This window comes from Tenrec ecaudatus, chromosome 6 (genome assembly GCF_050624435.1).
Source record: "Tenrec ecaudatus isolate mTenEca1 chromosome 6, mTenEca1.hap1, whole genome shotgun sequence".
NCBI classification, from domain to species: Eukaryota; Metazoa; Chordata; class Mammalia; order Afrosoricida; family Tenrecidae; genus Tenrec; species Tenrec ecaudatus.
Window position 1 is genome coordinate 146,838,990 of NC_134535.1, and position 26,450 is coordinate 146,865,439.

General features: G+C 39.2%; 1 protein-coding gene and 1 pseudogene across 1 annotated transcript in view; both read left to right on the forward strand.

Annotated features, from left to right (window-relative positions):
- GRM7 (glutamate metabotropic receptor 7) overlaps nucleotides 1-26,450 on the forward strand; it is a 1,162,681-nt gene that overhangs the window by 120,637 nt on the left and 1,015,594 nt on the right. The gene's annotated exons all lie outside the window — the stretch shown is intronic.
- LOC142451288 (DNA-directed RNA polymerases I, II, and III subunit RPABC1 pseudogene) lies at nucleotides 14,413-15,072 on the forward strand (annotated as a pseudogene).

Here is a 26,450-nt window from a genome sequence, read left to right on the forward strand (position 1 = left end):
GAACTTAACTTCTGCAAAATTTCTATTTATATACATAGCCACATACCACAACTTACCCTCAAATAACCTTTTCATTTTTGCTTCATGTGTAAATTTTCTTTATGATCTGTACCTTTCTAAATGCAAAAATGGATAGATTCTATTTAAAATATAATCATGGTTAAGAAGTTCTCTATAAAGTCATGTTTGCCATGAATGTAGCTATAGTAATAATATTCTTTTTATTTCACTGGTTAGCAAATATCTTATGGCACAGAACCAAACAGAAAAGAGCTGGAGAGAAAGAGTCACATCTCACCGTTACAGTTCTAGTTGCTTTGATGGATAATCTTGCTATCTAATATCTATCTTCTGAGTCTTTTGAAATCTGATTCTGTACAATAACAGTCCTTATAAAAGGTAATATAAATTTATTTCATCAGCTTTTTTACTGGTCTCACTGGTAATTTATGTCTTCATTAATGATTGAATGCCAGATATTTCATAGTAATCACAGCAAATTATGCCAGATTATTGCTGTAAGGAGTCATCTATTTTCCTTCCAGGAATCTTTTTATAACCTGTGAATATTAAAGAAAAATTTGTCCTAATGCGGTTTATATCTATTTGTGTCTTTTGGAAGAGCAACTGTCTTTCAAGATTTGGCATACCCTGAATATTATGGTAAAAAAAATGTTTGGCTAGCCTTAAGATGCATGAACATATCCTAACAAATGATGAGTTGAAAAATTGACAGAAAAATAATGTGCACAAAATTAACATCACAGAGAAGGTGTCCCATGAATAGGATGCATTTTTCCCTCTGGGACAGAGTAGGGTACTGGCTGACTGTGTTGTTTTAGGAAGATGTGATTGTGCCAATCCTGTGTGTGTTCTCTCCAGAGTGGACAAGCAGCCAATTTCAGTTCTCTACCTTTTCTTTAGCTCTAGAATGGAGGTTAGAACACTACTATAGACAAGACACACACTCTTAAAATGTGTATTATTAATTGTAGTTTGCAAACATTTCCTCAAACATGGTATTCTTTAATCCTCATATAATGCTTGCAGGTGCGCCTCGTTTGTCCCATGCTGGAGATAAACTTAAGTCCAGAGGGGTTAATTGACTTGCTCAATGTCACCTGGTCAGTAACAGATCGAGTTTGGTTTTAAATGGAGCAAAAGAGTGTACTCTAATGACTCCATAGGTTAGATATTGGTTTGCTAACCACTAAGTTGAAGTTCAAATTCACCAGGTGCTCCTCGAGGGAAAGATAAGACTGTACCTGTGAAGATTTACAACCTCAGAAACTCTATATAGAGTCTCGGAGTCAGTAATGACTCAATGGTCCTGGCTGGGTCCCTGGCTATCTCAATCAACCAATCTATCTTGCATTGGGCAAATCTGCTGCATAAGACCTCTTTAAAGTGCTGGGAAGCTAGAATGTTACTTTGAGGATAAAGGTGCCCCAGACCCAGACCGTGGTATTTTCCATGGTGTCATATGCCTATGAAAGTAGGACACTGAATAAAGAAGAGCAAAGGACAAAGAAATCTCTCTTGGATGAAGTACAACCAGAATTCCCCTTGCTTAGAGGCAATAATGGTGAGACATCGTTTCATGTACTTTGGATATGTGATCAGGAGTGACCAGTGCCAGGAGAAGGACATCAAGCTTGGTAAAGTAGAAAGTCAACAAAAGAGAGGAAAGAAAGCCCTTGACAAGATAAACAGATGTAGTGGCTGCGACAATAGACTCTGACATAAGAACAATTGTAAGGTTGGGGCAGGACCAGGCAGTGTGTCATTCTTTTGTACACAGGGTCGCTCTGAGTAGCAGACTCTGTGGCATCTAACCACAGGAATAACAACCATCTACCTATCATCTACCTATCTCTCAACCCAGTCTTCTATTAGCTTAGTAGTACTGGATGGGTTTATATCTGTGTCTATCTACCTACCTGCCTATATGCTTGTCTATCTATCTATCTATCTATCTATCTATCTATCTATCTATCTATCTATCTATCTATCTATCTTCATCATCATCATCATCTAGCACATATCTATCATATATGAATACATAAGCACAAACATACACACAAAAAGGCTTCAAAAAGTTCATAGGAAAAACACATTATCTTTCAATTCCATTTCTGTGACTTTTGAAGCCATACTCTCCTGACCCCCACCATATATATCTATAACTACAGTCCACTCCTCTTTCCATTATTGCACCACTATTTGTGCTCAGGGAGTATGAAAGTGATACTGATCCTGGCAGTAGCAATTTGGTTCAGATGGAGAAAGGGCATGTTATTAACTCTGGGAATGGCTTTAACCACAAAGGGGCAAATTATGAAGAGATATGTGGTAGGTAATATTTTTTCTCAGATGATGAATAAAAGGTGCCTGCCCAAGAATGTTATAAAAACTCAAATTCACTTCTCGGGGTGCTCTCAAAATGTCCAGTAACTCCACTATAAACATCTCTTTCTTCTAGTTCCATATCACAAAATTTACTCCTTTTCCCCCTGAGTTTATTATGATCACTCCCTTGAGTTTTAGATTCCCTGCTTCTTCCTTACACTCTAACTTGTTATTACATAATTTGAAATTAACCATGATTTTTTGGACCTTTATTTCTTCTCCTCTGAGTCTTCTGTTTGGAATAGCAACTTGCTAAATCTCACCATTTCCTCTTCTCCAGGAAACCTGCCTATCTGAGTAGTTGCTCCTTGTCTGACTTCCAGAGCTGTCTATTTTAAGTATTCAACTTCTCATGGCCCTCGATCCACTTACCTTTTTCTTCTCAATGATGAGAAAGTGGTGTCTTGATTATAAGTACTTTGCCTTTTATCTTCATTTTTTTAATGTATTGGCATAAATGAAATTTATTTATTACTTAATGTTGTTAGGTGCCATTGAGTCAGCTCTGGTCCATAGCAACCCTATGCACAATAGAACAAAACATTGCACAGTCCTGACCATCCTCACAATTGTTCCTATTGATTGAGCCCATTGTCGTAGCTACTGTGTAAATCCATCTCCTTGAGGACCTTGCTCTCTACTTTACCAAGCATGATGTCCTTCAGCAGGGACTAGTCTCTCCCACAATGGTCCAAAGTATATAAGACTAAATCCACAATCCTTGCCTCTAAGAAACACTCTGGCCAAACTTCTTCAAAGATTGATCTGTTTGTACTTTTAGTAGTCCATGATACTTTCAATAGCCTTCTCCAACACCACAATTCAAACGCATCAACTCTTCCGCAGTCTTCCTTATTCAAACTCCAACTTTCACATGCCTATTAGATGATGGAAAATATCTTAGCTTGGGTCAGGCACACCTTAGTCTCCAAAGTACCATCTTTGCTTTTCAATAGCCTAAAGGGGTCTTGTGAATGGAAATTGTCTTTTGGTCTCTTGACTATGGCCTGCATGTGGTTTGATGGGGGATCCACGCAAGACAAATCCATGCCTTCCTTAACTTTTTCATGATGTGACTTATTGATCCAGCTGTGGGAATTTTTGATCTTCTTCACTTTGAGTCATAATACATACTGAAATCTTCAATCCTCATCAGCAAGTGCTTCAATTCCTCCTCGTTGTTAGCCAGCAACGTTGTGTCCTTCTGCATATCACAGGTTGTTTATAAGCCTCCTACCAATTCTGATGCCACACACTTCTTCATATAATACAGCTTCTCTGATGATTGTTTCATCAAACAAATTGAATAAACATAGCAAGAAGATAGAATCCATGTGCCCATCTTTCCTGATTTTAAACCTTGCAGTATTTCCCATGGGCTAAATGAAATGTTTTGGAATTCTCACTCTTCTCAAGCTTGCCTATAATTTATTTGGATTCACAGTCCAACACCATGACATAGTCGATAAAACATAAGTAAACATCTTTCCGGTATTCTTTGCTTTCAGATAAGATCCGTCTGACATCAGCAGTGATGTCCCTGCTTCTTCTAAATCCAGTCTGAACTTCTGGCAGCTTCCTAACAATGTACAGCAGCAACCATTATGGAATGATCTTCAGAACAATTTTACTGGCATGTGCTATCCATGATATTGTCCTAAATTTGAGCATTCTGTTGAGTCCCTTTTCTTTGGAAATGGGCACCGCTATGGATCTCTTCCTGTCAATTATCAAAGTAGTTATCTTCTGAATTGTCTGACATCGATAAGTAAATGTTCCAAGTTCATCAGCGCATGCCAACATTTCGCTTGGTATTTCTGGGCCTTGATTTGTGCCTTTGCATTCAGCACAGTGTGAGGGTCTTCCTTGAGCACCATTGGTTCCTGTTCTTTTGCTACCTCCTGAACTAATTCTTTTTGTGCCGTGACTCTGTCTTTCCATCTACTTAAAAATATCATTTTATTGGGGGCTCGTACAACTCTTATCACAGTCCATCCATCCATCCATTGGCTCAAGCACATTTGTACATATGCTGCCATCATTGTTTTCAAAGCATTTTCTTTCTACTTGAGCCTTGGTAACAGCTCCTCATTTCCCCCCTCCTTTTCCCGCCCTCACGAACCCTTGATAATGTACAAATTATTGTTGTTTCATGTCTTGCACTGTCTGTTTCCACCTACTTCGGCTGCCTCTGGAATCATTCGATATTTTGTCCATAGAATCTTTGCAACTCGAGGCTTGACTTTTTCTTGAGTTCTTTCCATTTCAGATATGCTGAGCATGCTGACTGTGCTCTTCTCGTTTCTAACTCTCTGTCTTTACCCGTTTCATTACAATGTTGGAGTTTGTCTTCTGGAGCTGCCCTTGGGAAATGTTTATGCAGCTCTTTAATGTCATCATTTATTCCATTTGCTTTAGCTACTCTATGATGAATAGAAAGTTTCAAAGTCTCTTCTGACATCCACTTTGACCTTCTATTTCTTTCCTATCTATATAATTACATTTTGCTTTCTTCATGTACAATGTTTCTCTTTTTCTTTCTACAATCATTACCACAATCAATTGTATTTATATTTTGTTGTCGTTTAAGTTCAAGTTTATGAACATAGATACAATAATGCCTGTGAGGGATCATTTGCTAACATTTTCGATGTATCCAGTAATAACCTGATATAAATTCTAGGTAGCAATAGTTCAAGAAGACTGCAAACCAGTATTGATTATGGACCTAGGTGCAAAAAGTCCTCATAAAGTACTGGTGACTTGAGTCAAATAATTTATTAAAATAATTATATCCCATGATTAATTGAAAGTTGTACCATTATTGGATAAACATAAGAGAATAAGCACTGTCATATACCAATTGATGAAGAAAATCACATTGTAATCTCAATAGACACAGAAAATATGCTATACAAATTAAAATACTTTTCATGTTAAAAATACTCTAATGTCTAACACAAAACAGGGATAACTCAATATGCTAATAGGCATTCTTCCCCCCCCCGCCGAAACCATTCTATTGGCAGCTAATACAGATATTATATTGTTCCATGGTTGAATCACATCAAGCATTATTGTACAATTGTTATACAGTCAATTTCAAAACATTATCTTTCTTTTTGAACCCCTTGACAGCAGCTCACCTTTACCAGCCCCCACCCCATCCCCCACTTTCCCCCCCCCCAGGAATCCTTATTCTATTTGTTGTCTTTATAGGTTCATGAATCCTGGTTTTAATATACTGAAAACAGAAAAACAAATAACAAAATTTCAAAATGGTTACCCCCACGGACAAAATATATCTGAGATAGCCCCAATATGAAAAAAACAAAATCACACAGAGAATGTGGAATACCAGATCAGGTCCAGCAAACAAGGGGTGGTGAGGGGAGGGGGAGAACTCAACTGACCAGGTTCTAACTGTTCAAATCAGGTTTATCATGTTGCTCTCCTATAGTCCTCTCTCTAATGCCCTCTGTTTGGTAAATAGCTTCCTTCCATCCCTCTATTATGGATAGAAGGAAATCACTGAAGGCTTATTTCCTATGGAAATCCCACAAATGTATATTGGGCTTCCACTGTCACACATAGTCTTCTGCAAACTAGGGTCTCATAATTTAGGCTCTGATACGATTCCTTCCTTCAGCTTGAGATTATATGATTTACAATACTTGGGCCATGGATAGTGGTGTGCTTCTTCCACATGGACTTAGTTGATTTACCCACTTAGATGGCTGCTTGTTTGGAAATAAGCCTTTCAGTCCCCAGATGCTATTTCATCTGATAGCTGGGCACCATCTAATTTCTTCACCACATTTTGCTATAGTACCCGATTCTTCTGTGTTCTCTTCCTGAGGGTGAGCCTTGAGCAGGGCCATGATGTGAGAACTAATTGTTCTTAAATTGGAATGCCCTACATGATGTATTAAGATATATATTACTCAGCAAACCTGTAATTATCATTCTCAATTAATATTATTGTAAACTTTCCCTGACCACCAACTACTATTATTTGTGTAAATATCTTCCGACCACAAAAGGATTTATTCTAGACAAGGGAATAAGTCAGGTTTCGTGATATGGAGATAGCCTCTATTGGCCTAATATCTCTCTCCCAACAGTGTTATAAAAAATTAGTACCAGGGGTTAAACAATAGCAATATTAATGCAATAATTTTATGTTCCAGGGAGATGATCAACAAGACTCTCTACTGACTGATCATTTAATCTATAAATTAACAAAAAAAAAGTCTCTAATGGAAGGCAGAGGCAGATAGAGAAAACATAGATTCAAGCATGGATTAAGGGTTTTAAAGGAAGGATGTTTTTAGTGTTCTCTGTTATCTTATTAAGTCTTGTGTCATTAGTGTTCAATGCTTTCAATCTGGTCTTGTGATTTTCTGGACATTTAAGTGGCATAGACTCAACATCGTATGTCGGCTCTCGTGGACGTGTTTTCATTTCCTTGACCTTCAACCAGAACTCACACATCAGCAATTGATGGTCTGTTCCACGGTCAGCCTGTGGCCTGGTTTTAGTTGCTGATATTGAACTTCTCCATTGTGCATTACGACAGAGGTAGTCATTTTCATTTCTGTGTATTCCATCTGGAGGAGTCCACATGTATAATTTCCTTCTGTGTTGTTAGAAAAGGTATTAGCTATGAGTATGTAATTGGTCTTGCACAATTTTATCATATAATCTCCAGCTTCATTTTGATCATCTAGACCACATTTTGCAACAAATTTTCTTTCTCCTTTGTTTCCAACTTTTACATTCTGATCAACCGTGATTATCAATATATCTTGATTGCATGTTTGACCTATTTCAAACTGAATACATTGTTAGATTTCTTCATCATGAGTTTTTGTGGTTGGTGCACATATTTAAATAGTAGTTATATTGATTGGATTTACTTCAATTCAAATAGATAGAATCCTATCACAGACAACAGTATACTTCAAGATTGATTTTGGAATGCCTTTTTTGACACTGAATGCAAAGCCTTATGATATTCTTATTAGAAATGGTTAATAACAGTCCATTTCAGCTCACCAATGCCTAGGATATTGACCTTTTCCATTTTTCATTTCATTTTTGATAAGTTCAATTTTCCTGTCCTCATACTTCATCCATTTAAAATTTTGATTATTAGATTCTTGGCAGGTAATTCTTCCTATATTGAGTTGTGCCCCATCAACAAATACGGATCCAGACTGCTTTACGCCCAGCAGCTTTCCTCTATGCCTGTGTCACAGAGGTTAACTCTACTTTGAGAAAGCAGCTCCTATCCAGCCACCGTTAGGGTGTCTTATGAACAAAGGGGGCCATTATCTGGCACTATCTCTGACAATGCTCTGCTTTCATTCATTATGCAATCAGTATCCGAAAATGTTTATGCATAAAGTTATCAGCAGCCACTTTCTGCAACGTGGGTAGCCAGTTCCTTCTCCGTTGTCTCTTCTCAGTCTGGAAGCTACACTGAAACCTGTTCACTTTGGGTGATAACACTGGCATTTAAAATACTAGTTACACAACTTCCAGCATTGCAGCAACATACAAGCCACCACAGTGTGACAAACGGACAGAGAAGTGTTGGAGAACTGACACAGGGGTATTCAAATTGGAGACAGGATGGGGGTAGCATAGTCAGGTGACGTTGGAGAGTTGTCCAATTCTAGAGCATCCTCTTTACTCCGAGTCCACCAGATTTTATAGGAAAGCGGTGTGATTGGTAACCATATTTAAAAGGTCACCCAAACCACTGCCCTCTAGTTGATTCCAGCTCACAAAGAGGGGTTAGCATATTGCTTCGTTCTTCTTTCACGGTTCACATGATTAATTTGAACTACCGACCTTGCAGTTAGCAGCCCAACACCAGGACTGGATTAGAGAAGTGCTAGTTCTCTTAACCTGTATTATTAATAACTATAGCATTGAGCCTTGGCACGGGGCCCTGCTAGCAGGGTAGTTGCACGTTGGGCTGATCCTCTCAAGGTTAGCGTTTCAAAAGTGCCAGTTCTCCCTTGGGAGAAAGATGAGGTTTTCCACTCCTGTGCAGAGTGACAGTCTCAGAAAGCCAGAGGGAGTGAGTCTACCCTCTCCTATGGGGCCGCTGTGAGTTGACATCAACTCAATGGCAGTGACTTTAGAATTTTATTTTTGTTTTTAAGACTTCTCACTATGAAAATCAATCAAAAGAAAATAATTTTTAAAAATGTCCTTGATGATGAAATATTATTCTTGGAGAACATTGAATCCATTTGCTATGCACTAGAATGCTGGATGGCTACCCAGTGGGTCTGCCTGTTATTTTCCAAAAGAGTTTTCCATGATAACCCATGAAAGCTGGAGCCGATAGTTTCTCAGGCTGCCACCCACACACAGCACACGCAGTGAGACAGTCTAGCTCTATTGACGTGAGTGGCTTTTTAAAGAAAGGTTTGTTCTTCTAAAATCAAAGTAAACATAATATAGACGGCTATCATTCCTCACTACCGTCTTGGTCTAAGTAACTCTCAGCTCTTCCCTGGATCATTTTCATCATCACTCTCTGGATTTCCTGGCTCCTAGAAATCTCGGGCCTGTAAAAGTGGCCACTATTATTGAGGACTGTGTCTCAAGATTCTCAGCCAAAACTGTTGGGTAGCCATCAGGAGGCACCCATTATACTCCAAGAACGAGATTTCATCACTAAGGCATTCACCTTTCTTAAAGCACTGCAATTATTTTTTCTGATAGAGTCTCATCATGGCAAGTCTAAATGTTATGTGTATAATTTTAAACAATAAGTGTTTGAGTAGCCTGCAGGTCTTAATTTTAGCTTAGATCCGTACTGAAAAATATGATTACCAGTTGTTTTCTCTTAACCAGAATTTCCTATATTGATTTATTATTCCACATGATAGGGCTCATACTGCTGCAGATGCTACATTTGGACTGTATGTGCTAAGTCATTTATATTTTCTCTCTTTGGTTAAACACTTTGGTACTAATTGGAAAATTGGTGGTTCAAACCCATCAACTGGTCTGTGGCAGAAAGATATGGCAATTTGCTTCTATAAAAATTACACCCTTGGAAAGTCAATGAGCCATTTCTACTCTGCTCTCCAGGGTCACTCTGAGTAATAACAGACTTGACACCAATATTTATTTTGGTCTATCATCATGAAGCTTGTCTACTTCTTAATTCCATAAACACCATACAAATAAATTCTTTTAAGGCAGTGGTCCCCAAATACACAGACTGAGTTTGGATATATTAATAGGAATTTTTGCACACACAAAAAAGCCTCCAACAGTCTATCATGTTTTGATGGCAGGTTAAATAATTCAGTTTCCTTGAGGATGTGATTTCCAAAGTTCTTTGGAATGTAAATGTCCTATGAAGCTCTCCACCTGGGCATGAGTGGGTAGAATATTATACACACACACATGCACAAATGCACACACACGTGCACACACGCACACACACATGTATGTGCACACCCATTCCTTTCTGTAACTGCCCTGCTACTTTACCAAGAATAATGTTATTTTACAGAAACCTAGTCTCTCCTGATAACATGTCCAAGGTACATGAGATGAAGTTTCACAACCTTTGCTTCTAAAGGGCTTTATGGCTGAACATCTGTACTTTAAGTATATTAATAGGTGATATTTTAAAGTATATATATATTATATATTCCAGAAGCTGGTCTGGAAAGTCTTTCTTTGATCAAAATAAAATCATGAGCTTTTATTATGCATGTATCTCTTATATTGGCAAATGCTATTAGGATGAGATATGATAGTCAGTGTGTGATATTCATAACGTTCTAGGGCTCCCTGTAACTTATAAATGAGAAAACTTGATCAGAAACATTTAGGGACAGATGAATTGCCTAAGGTAATACATTAAGGGATACATTCCACTTTTTTTGTTTTTTTGCTCTACATTTCTAACTGCTATATTCATGGACACTACCTAGTGATGAAAACAAAAGTTTTTTCCTGCTCTCATTGTTCCCTTCCCAGCCCATCTTTCTTTGACCCATTCTCACTCTTTTCATACAAGTACGAACAGCTAGACATGAAGACAAGCACATAAACATTGAAATCCAGCTAAAAATTTGTATCAGGGATTGACCAACTTTAAGACTCCCAGACTAACTGAAAGTAAAGAAAAGTTTACAAGGCTTAAATACTACATTACTTGACCAATATTACTGGTCAAAAAGACGTGTTGGTTTCATTGAGCAACCGTTCAATGCAAGTCAATAGTGTAACAGAGGTGAAAAGAGCGAATATAATCTTGAGTTACGTAAATAAAAATGCCATTTCAGCATAAAAGCAAAATAAAAATTCTGGAATTTTGACTACACCCTCAGAAATGTGGACATCCAGTTTCCTCATTTATTTTTAGGACTCCTCTTCCCTAATTTGCTTCACTCTCATGACTTCCAGGAGCACGAGAGAGAAGCTGACTCTCCCGTCGGGCTCTGCATTGTATATTTTGTGCCATGCCAGGAAAGCTCTAGGAGCCTATTGCTGCTTTATACTGTCTAGGATTTACCATGTACTTTTGGGATGTGAGAGCCAGACAGCTTTTCCCAATTTGCCTTTCATCTTGAATGCCGTGAAACCTGAAGAAAGATTATGGAATTCTGAACCTGATAATTACCCATACATTTTAGTCTAATTGCTTTCTTAACATTTCCAAGTTCCATGAATAGAAAATAAAAATTTTCAAAACAATCCAATAAAAATTATAAATATAATGTCATGGACTTCTTTAGTTGACCACCCTGAAAAAGTCCAATATCATGGGCTCTTTCAGGGATGGAAAAATTGTATATCCTCAACACCCACTAATTCTGAGCTGGTGTTGTGTTTGCCTTTGAGCTTGAATCTGACCCGTAGCAACTCTGTATGGTAGAGTGGAATTGACCCTTAGTATTTCTTAAAATGTAATCTTTATGGGAGTAGACTCGTAGTTTGTTTGGTTTCCTTCAGGAGACCAGCTAGGAGGTTCAAGCTGACAACCTTGAATGAGCAGCTGAGTGTTTAACCTTTGCACTACAAGAGCTTCTTTCATCCTGGATTAACCAAGAACCACATTCCTTGTCATTGAGCTCATTCCAACTCATAGGGTTTCAGAAATAGAAATTCTTTACAGGAGCCATCTGGTCTTTCTTCCACAGGGTGACAGGTGGGGTTGGATTACAAGTCTTGCAATTAGCAGCTCAAAACCCAACCCATAATAGCAGCACCACCAGGGTGCCTATTAATCCTATATTAGGGAAATACAATTAGGCGGGTTAGCATTTAGGATGGGCTGCTTCCACGTGGTTGGCAGTTCAAAACCACCAGAAGTTCTGCCCATAAAGAACAGCTACAGACGCGAGACCCAAAGTGTGGTCACTAAGGGTCAGCATTGACTCGATGACACTGATCGAGAGTATATATTTAAAAAGCAAAGGGGTTTTGTTGTTATTTACTCTTTTTTGTTAGTAAGAAGCCTGACATGTAAACATTTAATTTCTCCATGTTAAAGTTACAAATGGAGAACAACAAAATGTTAATATACATCTGGCCTTTGTAATCTTTTTCAGTGAAAGGGGAGCTGGAGAAGAGGGCTCTTGAGCTAAGGAATGAGGTTAGAAAGGAGTCCAGGTCATCAAAGAAGTGCAGACATGAAAGCAGTCAGAAGATGTGACAACCCAACCTGAGCGGTGCTGGAGGTAGTTTTGTAAGATCTCTCGGGATAGAGTTGCACCTCGGTCCTTGGCTCCGCGGGAGAAAGAATTCACCCCGAAGCCTGGCGCGTGATCCAAGTGAGTTTAATGAGAGTTAGAAGTTTCAGGTTGTACATGGGACCCTTAGGATTCCTCCCAACCGTGCAACCTGGCAGAGACTGCTCGGCATCACGTAAAGATCTCTCTCTCAAGTCCTGTCTCAAGTTCTTTCTCAAGTTCTCTCCCCAGTTCCTCTGCTCTCCACCTGGTTCCTGCCTTTTTAAGGATTCCAGGAGGAGGCGTGGTAGACGACCCCAGATTACCCCATTGGCTGGATTGAATACACCTGGCCCAGGTTGGCCGATCCAGGTTTAATGCCCACCCATGCCCACCGTGGGAAAACGTAGGCCTTTGAGCATGTGCAATGTGCCACCCATTGTTCTTGCGCTTGGCTCTCTTGGGCATGTGTCAATGGGCATCCCATCCCTGCCTATCTGCCTAACAGTTTCCGGGATGGATATTGGTTGAAATAAGTAACTATGTTTTCCTATGCTACTCTTGTCTACAGTCTACTGTGGTGTGGGTTCTGTTACATGGTTCACTACTACTCAGTCCAAGGCAATTCACCAAGTATATATTGAATCTCTACCGGTGCCAGGGCATGCTTTGATTATATGAAGTCTGCAAAAATAAATATTTAATCTCAAACCACTTAGAGTCAAATGGAAGAAATAGCATCCACATAAAAATAATTAAAATCCAATGCAGAATTGGTGCAGGGCCAGAAAACAAAGAGGAACCTATTGCCCTTGGGCCTTGCGTATGAGATACTACCCCTTCAAATCAGTAAGACTGCCTGAAGCAGCGGACAAAATCCAACTTGATCATCAGAGTCGCTTTAACAAAGTGACGAAGAACTTGGGTGGCCAGTTAACAAGTGCAGCAGCTGTGAAAGGTTGAAGGTGTAAGTCTATTCAGAGGCACCTCAGAAGAAAGGTTAATACCCAAATAGGACACTTTCAGAAAGTCATATCTGTACTACTTTGAACCTGCAGCATGTCGTTATTAAATTTCATGACGGACTGCTAATACTATGCTCCCTGTGGCCAGAAACAGGCAGAACATAAGAGAATAGAAGAAAATATCTATGAGCATGCTCAATGCCACTCTATCAAAGAAAGATACGCCATTTTCTCCCCTGCTACCATCCTGCATATGTCCCATTGGGGTATGAAACAACCACAGTAGCCTAATACATAGAGCAGAGGCAACACTTCTTTATTTGCGCCTGTTGTTATTGCAAATTTTAAAATAAATATTTCAAAGAACACCAGTGGGACATTGATTCTGGACCCAATGATAATTCCTCTCACCTAAATTATTAGAGATTTTTAAAAAGAAAATGTGCTGTGTGATGGCTATGATAGTTCTTTTGCGGACTGTGACAAGTAATACACACTAAGAACTTTTTATTTATTTATTTATTTATTTTAGTAATTGTACACCTCTGATCATGTTGTTCGTATTTAAGAAATAACTATTCGTGGTTTTCTGAAGTCCCTCAGAGTGAAATTGTGAGCATGTGGACGGCTGGATTAAGACGCGTTACATTTCTACGTTCAAAGGGACGTCAGTGTGTGCTATTGTGTTTTTGGTTCCCCTCATCATTCTGAGCAGACAGATTCTATTTCTCCATCCTTTTGAAGTTAGCCAGTGGCACATGACTTGCTTTGACTAATGGAAAGTCAGTGGAAGTGATATATCGGATATTTTTGATATTGTTTTCTATTGCTTTCTGGTCCTGCCCTAGCAATTCTGTGTTAGCAACACAAACGGATCTGGAGACCCAATTATCCTACATCTCTTCTGAATGACCCTAAAGACCAGAGTCTCTCACCTAACCTATGGAAGTCATGAGACATGGCAGAGATGTAAACATTGTATAAACAGAGGACATTAGACCTTTCTTTTTTTAATCATTTTATTGGGGGCTCGTACAATTTTTATTACATTCCATACATACATCCATTATGTCAAACATATATAGATCTTTCTTATAAAGGACCACAGTGGACATATTTTAGGCTCTGTCACAACTATTCATTTCTGTTGTGCAAAATTAGTGAAAGAAAATATATAAGCAAATGGACACATCTGCATTCCAATAAACCTTGACTCACATGTTAAACAACCTGATGTCATCCAAGGGTCATAGTTTGCTGATCTCTGTTTTAAGTTACTAAGTTTATGAAGTTGTTATGAAAGTGTAATTGAGGCAGTGCATCCGTCGCGAGGCAACACACCGCCATGGACGACGAGGAGGAGACTTACCGGCTGTGGAAGATCCGCAAGACCATCATGCAGCTGTGTCATGACCGGGGCTACCTGGTCACGCAGGACGAGCTAGACCAGACGCTGGAGGAGTTCAAAGCCCAGTTTGGGGATAAGCCGAGTGAAGGGCGACCTCGCCGCACGGATCTTGCAGTATTGGTGGCCCACAATGACGACCCCCTCCCCCCCGACCAGATGTTCGTCTTCTTCCCTGAGGAGCCCAAGGTGGGCATCAAGACCATCAAAGTGTCCTGCCAGCGCATGCAGGAGGAGAACATCACACGCGCCCTCATTGTCGTGCAGCAGGACACGCCCTCCGCCAAGCAGTCGCTGGTGGGCATGGCCCCCAAGTACATCCTGGAGCAGTTCCTACAGTAGGAGCTGCTCATCAACATCACTGGAGCATGAGCTGGTGCCGGAGCATGTGGTCATGACCAAGGAGGAGGTGACAGAGTCGCTGGCCCGATATAAGCTCAGTGAGAACCAGCTGCCCCGGATCCAGGCTGGAGACCCTGTGGCACGCTACTTTGGGATAAAGCGGGGCCAGGTGGTGAAGATCATTCGGCCCAGTGAGACAGCAGAGAGGTACATCACCTACCGGCTGGTGCAGTAGTCAAATCCACGCGTGAGGCCTTGCTTGTGTGGCAGAAATTGCTCTCTGGATGCTGCCCCCTGCCGGGACCCTGCTCAGTGGTACCAGTCCCCATGTGCTCTGCTCTGTCCTGTACCCAGGCCACTGCTTGCCACTGTGGGCGTCCTGCCTCGGGTGTCAGCTCCCTGCCAACCCTGGAGACATGGACTGTGGGACTAGCGTCCTCGGACATCACCCAGGACAATGACTGTAGCTCTGGCCACTGGGGGCAGGTGGGTTCTTGGAGCCTCACTGGCTGCTGACTGGGAAAAGCAGGCCGGGCCCAGCTCTGGGTGTCAGGAGAGACCGAGTGGAGCAGCGTGTGGCTGATCGAGGCAGAACCTGGGGGCTAGTGATAATAAACGTTTAATTAGAAAAAAAAGAAAAGAAAGTGTAATTGAGACTATACTGTCTACAGTAGCTACTATTGCACTTGTCAAAAGGAAACCTATTTGAGAGTTTCAAAGACACCACGGCACTTTTGTGTGTCTTCACAAAAGTACAAGGGTAAGTTGAAAATTATTACTACAAATTAAGAGAAACTGTTATTCCAAAAATATAAACATGTGACCCTATTCATTCTCAGTATATTCTCTGTCTAGATCTATACACTTCTGGAGGCACTGTTTCCATCTCTTTGTCCCTTCCAGAAAGAATACTGTCCCCTTTCATTCATATCATCTCAAAATGGCAATTTTGGAATCTTCGAGGGACTCAAATCATGCTTTGTCTAAATATTCTTTGAGATATGGATCAAAAATAAGTCTGAAAGGGCAGGATCAAGGCTGTGAAATATCTTCAAATAACAAACAGGTACATGGTTGTGATGGAAAACTTTCCTGCCTTTTTATTCATCAATGCGGATTGCAGTGTTCTGAACAGTTCTTCACAATAAGCCCCACGATTGCCCTGTGTCCTCCAACAAAATCTATCAGGATGACATCTTTGTCATCCTAAGAACCAATGGCTATAGACTGCGGAGCTGACCTCTCGTCTTAGTGTTGACTGGCCCAGCAATTTCCCTTCAAGTCCTATTTTGATTGAACTTTTTCTTTGAAGGCACTCTGAAGGACTAAGACAAGTGTGTCACTGAGAGAACCTGTCTACAGCCAGGCACTAATAGCAGGGACACTTTTTCACAGGTTTTGTTTGGAAGAAACCCATTGACTGGAGCCCTTGTGGCATGACTGTTTTATTTGCCCCTGTGTTTATTACAATGGGAGGTGTAAGCCTGGTTTGGATTGACATTATTTAATCTTGCAGAGTCATATCTGTATTCAAAGAACTGGGCCACACAATCTACTTAGGACAGCGATGTAGGAATAAGTAGGCCAAATATTTGGAAGATTTTCTCAAAATTATACACTCTGTAGCAAAGAAAGGAAAGGAGAAAAGAAAATCCTCCTCTAATAGGTTTCCTTAAGGAGAAAATGTAATATATTTTAATCACACTATAAATGCAAATTGAATTTGGGTTATATTTATTGAGATTTATAAAGAGAAAAAAAAGAAAAGGCTTCTTAAACGCAGTCCACACAGACAATATTCTTCATCCTCTGATGATAAGAAATTAGGTTCTTAAAATCTCAAGATCAGTCACTAAGGTGCAGCTAGTAGTCTCTCCTCTTCCAAAGGCATAAAGAGCAATGAAGATCAAAGATGCATGGGAACAATTGATCTAATTAACTAACTGACCATGCAACCATTAGACTCCGTAGTCCTGAGACCCTAAGAACCCCTGACGCTCAGCTACCGCTACAACTGAAACTCTGAAAGGGATCCCATTGGAAGGACCTGAACAGAGTTGGAAAAAAATTTGGAACCAAACTCAAAATCATAAAAAGGTCAGGCTTCTCTATCCGAACACTCTAATGCGTTGTGAGCATATTATAATAATTTATCATTTGCGGTACAAAAGGAAACATTTACTGTAGGACATCGTTCAGAAGGGGTGATGGTTAGATTTTATGCCAACTTAGTTGGACCAGGGATCTCCCATGGTCAACTCTGTGATAAGCTCTTTCGTGAAGTAGCCATGTAGCGGTGGGGAGAATAGGGTGGGCCACCATCTCCTTAAACTTGGTACACACTCTATACAGATGAGGGAAGTTTCATTTGCAGTATCATCCACTCTTAGTGTAGATTGATGCTATATGGGAACTGTCATTTCTTCTGCCGCCTCTGGGTCCAGCATTTGGTTCTGCAACCTTCTGTTTTGCCTGGCCATCTCAGAAGCCTTTGTGGTAAGGGCTGCCAACTCCAGATTCGTTCTGCTCTGCATCCACCAGCCAATGGTCTTCTTGCTTTATCTTCTCTCTTCCTGTTCATCACCCTTTGCAAATAAACGTGGTAATAGAACCTACAGACTTGAACCAGATGGGATGTGCCTACTTCTACAACCGTCTTAGCCATTTCCTGATTGAAATATCTTTCTAGATACACAGACATGCAAGTGCTTCTCTAGAGAACAGAATCTAATACAGAAGAGTTAGGAAAGAAAATGAATGGACATAAAGAGCAAAGGGAGGAAATATGATATGCGATATTACATCCTGGATTGCCATCAATGACATGAAACAACATTTGTAAAACTTGCTTCATAAACCTTCACCATTTCACAGAAAAAGGTGTTTTGTTTGTTTGTTTTGTTCTTAGAGGAGAGGTTTCTGTGAGTTTAACAATCCCTTTACACAATGATTTTTTTTCATCCATATAAATGGGTATGTTTACTTTTTGAAAATTCATTCAGCCTTAACACTTGTGACTTGTACCTCTTTCAACTTAACCTGTTATCCATTATAAACAACTAATATCTAATTTTTTAAAGAAATAAAGTGGGGAAACCATTTCTGAAATATTACATTAAAAGTACATTATCTGATTTTATTTGTGATTTGTGAAGTGTGATTGCTACCTCAGCAAATCAGCATTCTCTGAAAAACAGTTGGTGGCTCTTAGGGCAATGGTGCTTTGTGTGCCAGTTCCTGAATTACTTTGTTTTAAATAGTAATTCTCTGTAGTAAATCCTCACAATTTTAGATGGCTCTTTGATATGAAACTGCCCCAATGTTCTCCTTCCAGCAGTAAAAAGGGTCATCTAAGCTCAATTTATTAGATCCCTCCCCTTTGTCCTTTTACATCATAAAGGCAAAGGTTACCTTCCTTCCCTTCAGCCTAACATGCTTATCTACTTTCTGTCACTCCTGTTGCTGATTTCCTGCAAACAAACCAGAGGCAAGGATTCCCTCTGGGAGCTGAGAGCCTTATTCAGCAGCATTGAAATCCCTGGCCCACAAATCCCTGCAGCTCTTGGAAAAGCAGCCTTGAGGCTAACACAGGAGCGCAGACTGGAAGAAAAGACATACATCCATCCCTAATCTACAAACAAGGCCCAGCCCAGATGAGCAGCTTCAACATGGAAACCATCATCTACTCTCAAGATAGAAAGCGGCTATAATGACGGGACAAAATGTTCATCACTTTAGAATCTCATTTCGAATTACATTTGTTTTGCTCATTGTGTAGGGAGAGGAAAAATTAATACAGCTATACATATTTCAGTATTTTTTACTTGTTCCCCCCATTTTAGAACTGGATATATAAGCTGTATTTGACAATGAATATTTTCTTGACTACATTTCATGACTGAGGTTGCCTTTCTACAGAGAGGGCAATTGTTTTATCTCCTTTTAATAGAAATTCAGCTTAATATCACATGAGCCTCAGTGAATAAAATTACCGTGCTTAAAAATAAAAGTTATATTAATTTTGCTTTCTAATTAAACCATAGAACTCCTATGCACTATCAATAATAAAACCTACTGAATTCATTATAAACTCTATTGAATTCATAGATGAAGAAAATAGAGCAGTTTATGGAATATTTTTCAAACTTCTCATAATAATTTTTAAAACGATTATCCCATTCACTTCAATGTTACCTCAGACACTCAGATGGATTGTCATCAGCTGCTAAGTAAAGGCTGGTGGTTCAAATCCACCCAATGGCACGGCAGAAGGAAAACCCGTTAACTACCCTCCAGAAAGAGCAAGGTCAAGGCAACTCCACGGCACAGTCTGCTCTGTAACATATGGGGCCACTTGGAGTGGAAAATAATTCAGTGCAAGTCATTGGGCAGGGCAAGATACATAGTAAAGTCTGAGATGTAACAAGGAGCTGTTCTCTTACTACAAGCCAGGAAGGAGAAGGGCATTCATATTGTGCCTCAGTGGTGCTACTGTTCGGTTTCTCCACTGGGAAACACGTTGGTTCTTAGCTTCACATGAGAAAGAATTTACGTCGAACCCTGGTGTGCGATCCCAGTGGGTTTTTAATAACGATGGCAGAAGCTGGGGCTCACCACGGAAGATAGGCAAGCTCGTGGGATTGATCACCGCACCTGGAGATCTTGCCAAGCAGGTACAGGACAGGAGCCTCAGGACAAAAGAAGAAAACAAAAAGGGGCAGGTGGTCCTGCAGTCAATGTATTTGAGGCCTTTGTCTCAGAGGCGTGCTCAAAGGGATTGATTGACCCCATTGGGTGAATCAAGTTCACCTGGGCCTACTTTGGGCTGCCCAGGTGTACCACTGTGCACCTGGCTCTGCCTTAAATTGGAGCAGACCCAGTTACAATTCTTATGGCTGGCTGAGACTCACCGGATTCACCTCCAACTCCAGGAGTGGACCTTGAGCAGACATGCAGAGGAACAATTGCCATCCTTGTCCCTTGCTACCTAGCATTACTGTTCAGGTATGCCTTAGTGAAGAAATAGTTCTTTAAAAAAAAAAAAGAGTTAAGGTCAGGCAATGAATGGTTATTACTAATCCCCTAGATTTCTAACATAATGTTGTAAAAGATCAACTAAAATATGTTTTATTCATTTGAAGCAAGCCTTTAATAAGCCTATAAAAGAGTGCATGTGAATCTTGTATATTGTATATTTGCACGAAATTTGGTTTGGGAGGTTTAGGGTCATGGCTTCATGGGAAATCCAGGTCTAGTGAAATGTTTAGTTCTACTGTTCTGTGCTCTAGTTAATTGTGCAGTGCCTGGAGTCTTAAAACGGCACAACCTGCCATCAAAGTCACAACATTGGTTTCTGTTCATCTGGAACCACAAAGGAAGAAGAAGCATTAGGAACAGAAAGAGAAGGTGGCTTGTTGCCTCCAGGAACACCTATCTCCTTTGCCATAACTGTAAAGAAACTTCATATGTCCAGCCATTCCTGGACATTGTGATCAAAGATCCCATAGAAAAAGATGGATGACAGGGGGGAAATGAAGAAATAATTTAGAATTATAATAAATTCTATTTATTATATACAATGGAAGATGGATGGACCCCTAGAACTTTTGCCCTGAAACTTTTGCCTGTAAACCTTAACCCAAAATTATTCCCTGAAGTTTTATTTTTTAATCAAATATGACTTTAGTTTCATTAGTAAAAGAGATGTCGTGAACTTTGTTCTCTTTTAAGAATTAGCTTTTTGTGATCAAATGGCAACTCAGAAGATTAAATGGGAACCTCAGGAGGGAGGGAGTTTATGTTGATGAGGAAGGAGTAACTCAAAAGGAGGATAAAAATGGTTGCACAAATAGAAAACTGTGCTCAAGGTCAGTGAATTGTATATGTAGAGATTGTCGTGTCAATGCATGTTTTGCCGGACAGAGGAGCTCTGGTTGGACAGTGGTTAAGCGCTCATCCATAAACCAAACGATTGTCATTGTTTGCCAGAGACCACTGATGCTTCAGCAAAGATGGGAGTCTTGGAAACTGGGTTAGTTATTCTCTATGGAACAAGTTTGCTATGAGTCAGAATTCATGAGAGATCTGGAGCTTTGTTTTACGTTTTGCTATGAATATTTTCAACAATACAAAGTAGATAAAATTTAGAAAATGTAATATTGTATTTATATAGTTCAGACTTTTCAAGGAGGAGGCAACATAGGAATATGGGTACAGAACAAGAACGTCTTTGACTCCCATCTTAAAGATGGGCTACCTTGTCATGCAACAGGTAAGCACTTGGCTGCTTACTGAAAGGCTGGTAGTTGAAACCCACCTAGAAACTTTGAGGAAAAAAGATATGGCGATCCATATCCATAAAGAACATTGTTTGAAAACCACATGCGCCAGTTTTACCCTTTGCCTTCAGAGAGCTGGGAGTTAGAAATCAACTCAGTGACCCCAAACAACCACCACCAAAGCACAAAGAAAAATATTAGAATTGCAGGTACGTGGTACATGGAGGTAAACTAGATGAAATTGAATTATACACATTTGATGAAGACTTTCATTATTTATATATATATATATATATATATATATATATATATATATATATATATATATATGTATATATATGTATATATATGTATGTATTTAGTGTTCGTCTGGGTTGACTAGAGAAACAAATCCAGAAATAATCATGTATGTGTGTAAGAGAGTACTTTTTATCCAAGAGCAATTGTATATTAAGAAAGTATTCCATCCCAGTCCAGATCAAGTCCCAAAGTCCAATATTAGCCTATATGTCTGATACCCGTCTATAAATTCCCCTTCAGACTCACACAACACATGCAATGATACTGAATGTTGGAAGATCACTGGTCAGTGAGTGGAAAATCTTGTGGATTCAGTGGTGGTGTAAGCATCTGTAAGCATTCAATACTGGTACGGGTCTCCATGTGGCTCCTCCAGCTCCAGGGCTCTGGTTCTACCAGCATAGTTCTATGTGGCTTGTCAATAGAAATAAGAAGCAGAGAGTGTGACTGTGACTTCCAGTGAGCAATTTGTCTCCTTAGAACCTCCAAATGAGGTCATCAAGCTACAAACTGATTGACAGGCTAAACTTCACCCCTTCACTCTTAATAGTCTCAAGTTGACAGCAGATTATGTACCTACCAGATAGATAGATATAAGAGAGAGAAGGAGAGAGAGAGAGTGAAAAATAATTAGTACTAGGATAGATAAGAAGTTTGACTTGGATAAATGTCAAACATAACTTTTTAAACTTTTATTTTTAAGAAATGAGCTTGCTTTTGAGAACAAAATTAATTTTACTAACTGGATTTATACTTGAATGGTTACATGCAATTACTGATTCAAGGATTTTTATAACGCTTTCTTCAAATCCTTAATCAACATCTTGAGCTAGACATTTCATTCACTTAAGTAGATAATAGCAATTAAAACCATTTTTATAACTGGAAACTTTATTTCACAATGATGTTTAAAGTATGTTATAGATTGTTCCTTTCAATTTACTATAATGTGGATGAGTTTAAAAATCTAATCTTTTAAACCATTTTTTTCACATGAAATGCTTCAAAATAATGATGAAGTGCAAATGCACAGAGTATACCACCTTTTTGTGTTAACATCTAAAAAACTAAACTCATTGCCATGAGTAAATGCGAATCCCTCTGGGTTTCTGGAATTCCAAGTGTCTAGTAGAGCAGTCTTTCTCCCTCAGAGCTGCTGGTGGTTTCCAACTGCAGACCATGCAGATCGTAGCCCAACAAGTAACCACTATATCACCAGAGCTCCAGTTAACTAACTTAAATGCTCTTAAAAAATGATATCAGATAACCCCCTCAATATTCTCTATCAGGAAATGGACAACGCCAATAAATTAAAAGACAGCTTTTACACTTCTGCCTGGAGTTCTATATGTCAGAAGTGACAACCCATAAAAATTTAGGAAATGTAATATTGTATTTACCTCATCAGTCTTATTCAAGGAGGAGGCAACATGACAGTATGGATAACATGGCCCCTCTAACAACTTCACTTGGGTTATGCTGAGAATCTTCAGTGTATACTTAACTATCCACCATGGGGAGACCTGCACCTGCACTTGCTTGTTGCAATAAATATCCTGTTGGTGGGTCAATGCTCCTCGGCTAAGCCCAGGTCTACACATCATGGCTGAACAGCAGATACTAAGTATTCTTAATCATTTTCACTGCAAGAAGGACAATGAATTATAAAATATCATCAATTTCCCTGAAAGTTCCAGTTCTGCTCATAGTTGGATATGGCCTGGATATGGCCAACTAGACATCGTTTGGCACCATTTAGCCTTGGGTACACTGGATCCTTTTCTCTTGAAAATTCTGTTAACATTGGGAACAATAGCATGATATATAATAGTTCAAGTATAATATATAATATTTCAATAATATCACATAATTTGCTAATACAGTGAATGAAATACCACCTAAAATTTAACATCTTGGAAGTGATGAGAACATCTAAAAAGTTTCAGAGAATCTTATTGAATCCATATTCACCAGTAATATGTGCTAATTCCAAGCCACCACACCTATGCCTGGAGTCCTGGTGGCAGTGTCTGGTAAGCTGCTAACTGCAAGGTCGGGGGTTCAAACTCACCAGCCACTCCATGGGGAAAAATGAGTGAGAAAAGACCCATAAAGTTTTACAAAGCCTGAAAACCCAAATCGGATTTCTACACGTCAGAATCCACTGGATTGCAGTGAGTTACAGGGAGTACACCTGTGCTTCATTCCAATTAGCAACATCTCCCCTCTGGGTGTGCTCTGCCCTGGCAGATTTGACTTGAGTTTCACTCTTGTTAGAAAGTTTGATACCATTCATAAAAGAATTTCAATGTCCCTATTCCTGCTCCCATCCTGCATTCCAGAAAACACTGAGTATGTGCTGTGTTGACTAGCAGTAACTTCAAATTGAATCCAAGCTCTGAAACTGCAGATAGATTTTCCCACATTTTAATTTGGAGCCATTTCCCTATTAATGAACTTTTTAAAATAAAGACATTTGATTGTTGGCTTGATTGTCTTTGCGGAACGGAAGTCATAAGGGATGTTGACAACACGATATTTCCCAACAATAAAAATAAGGCAAACCATAATTGCTATTACAGCGAAAAGACCTAACATCTAACAAGAAAATGAAAAAACAGTAACTTTGCTACAGTGTTCATGTGAGTGATACCTGTAAATAGCCAGGATAATGTATTTTTTTCTTTTGTTTTATAAATGCACATTAATTTCCTAGGGCTGTCATAACCAAGTATGACAAAGCAGAAGGTTTAAAACAGGAGAGATTTATTCTGCCATAGGTCTAGAGTGGAGGAATCTAACACCAGGGAACTGGCAGTGTTACTCTCTCTTTGAAGGCTTTAGAGAATAATCATCGCGATCTCTTTTACTTGTTGATAGCTCTAGGCATGCTTTGGTTTAGGGCAGCATCACTCCAATTAATGCTTCTGTGTTTCCAAGGTGTTCTTTCTTGTGTGTGTCTCTTTGGGAAAATCCAACCCATGACAATAACGTCATCTTTCGCTCTCCTTTGACTTTCTAAATGGAATTTTAATTTTAAGCCCTGGTGGTCTGGCAAGTAAGTCCTTGGGCTCCTAACCTTAGTGTCAGCAGTTGGAACTCACCTGAAGCTTTCTGGAAGAGGAGGCTATCTGCTTCCATAACTATTAAGAGCCTTGGAGACTCAAAGGGGCAATTCTATCCTGTTCTATAGGGTCCTTAAAGTCAGAATCAACTCTATGACAGTATAAATGGGGTAATATACAGTGGATGGCTTACTTTCCTGTGACAATAGGAAATATTTTATATTTATAAATTTATAAATTACAAAAGATATATAATTATATATTGTGAAGTATTTATTTATAATTACAAATAAATGAAATTTTGTTTTGAAGCATGGTGTAGGTAGCTAGGGTAACAATCTTCATGCCAGGTACTCATATGTGGGTGTACCTGCATGTGGGCAGACCCGCCTGGAGACGGATAGAGAGGCTGTGTCTCAGTTCCTTGGTCTCAGTTTCCGATGGTCTTAGGGGACCCCTGGGAAAGGGTTGTTCAACTACCAAAGGGGTCATGACCCACAGGTTGAGAACCGCTGATTTAAAGTTTCTGAGAAATATATATAAAATATATTTTATATATTTTGTGACTTATCTACAAGAGGTGACAGTGCTAATTAGGATCTTGTAAACCCAAACAAAACTAAAAGACCCCAAGCCAGACAAACCCACTGCTACTGAATTCATTCAGACCCCAGAGCACTGAGCATCTATGAAACACATTGATGCATCAGTAGAAGTAATCTTTCCATTACCTTTGTAAAGAATGATCCAGTTCAGTTGTTGAAGATGAAATATTTTTTTTCTTAGGGAAATTATTTGGTATTTAAGGAAATTACTTGGTATTTAAAGCAAACACTTATGACTGATAAGAAACTCTGGACTTCAAGCTGGAAATGGAATTGTCTACCTTGAGATGGTAACAATATTGTGCTTTGGGAACAAATAAATTGTACTCTATATTTCATAGTTCCACAGGTGAAGAGAACTTTTGCTCCAAGAGATTTTTAGATTTGAAGTTGATGTAAGAGTTTTGGCATGATAAGATAGGCTGAATGTGTTTGACATGAGGCAAGGTCAGACATTTTGGGAGCGTCAAAGGATAGAATCTAGGCCATCATTCTCATTATTATGTAATTGTTCTTCATTTTGTGAAATGATATCTTTTATGGCATATCCTCCATGATGTTAATGAAGCAAGATTAGAGGCAGTTATGTTTATGATTCTTATGAATATTTAAGAATCACCAGGAATCTTATTAAAACATGAGGGGGTATCCCCTCAAACCAGAATTGTGCTGGGCGGAGCAGAGTTTTCAGTGTACACGTTTTCCCCACTAAGCAAGCATCCAGGAATTGCTCTGAGTTAGTGCATCCAGTGGTGTCACCTGGGGAGGTTCTTTCTGGACACAGTGAATTTTTTTCATAAAAGTAGTTTTACTCGAACTTTTAAAAAAATGAACCTCATTTTTTATGGCAATTTAAGAGAATAGCATGCAGCTGTGAAATTTTGTTTCCTGATTGGGAAAAATGTCACAGAAACTTGTGATAGCTTACAAGGACAGCCCCTGGGGAAAACTCAAATATACGAGTGGTTTTCTGATTTCAAAAATGATGAAATGTCTGATTGATGACAAAACTCATTCTAGATATCCATCAGCTTTCCCAATGGACAAAATAGTTGATAGGTAGTGGATTCGGGGTTCACTCCACCAAATCAGACTGTTAATCAGCTTTCTATTTAGAGCAGTGGTTCTCAACCTTCATAATGCTGTAATATTTTCATACAGTTCCTCATGTTGCGGTGACCTACCCAACCCTAAATTATTTTTGTTGCTACTTCATAACTGTAATTTTGCTACTGTTATGGATAGTAATGTAAATATCTGGTATGCAGGATGTATTTTCATTGTCACAAATTGAACATAATTAAAGCATAGTGATTAATCACAAAAGATATATAATTATATATTGTGAAGTATTCATTTATAATT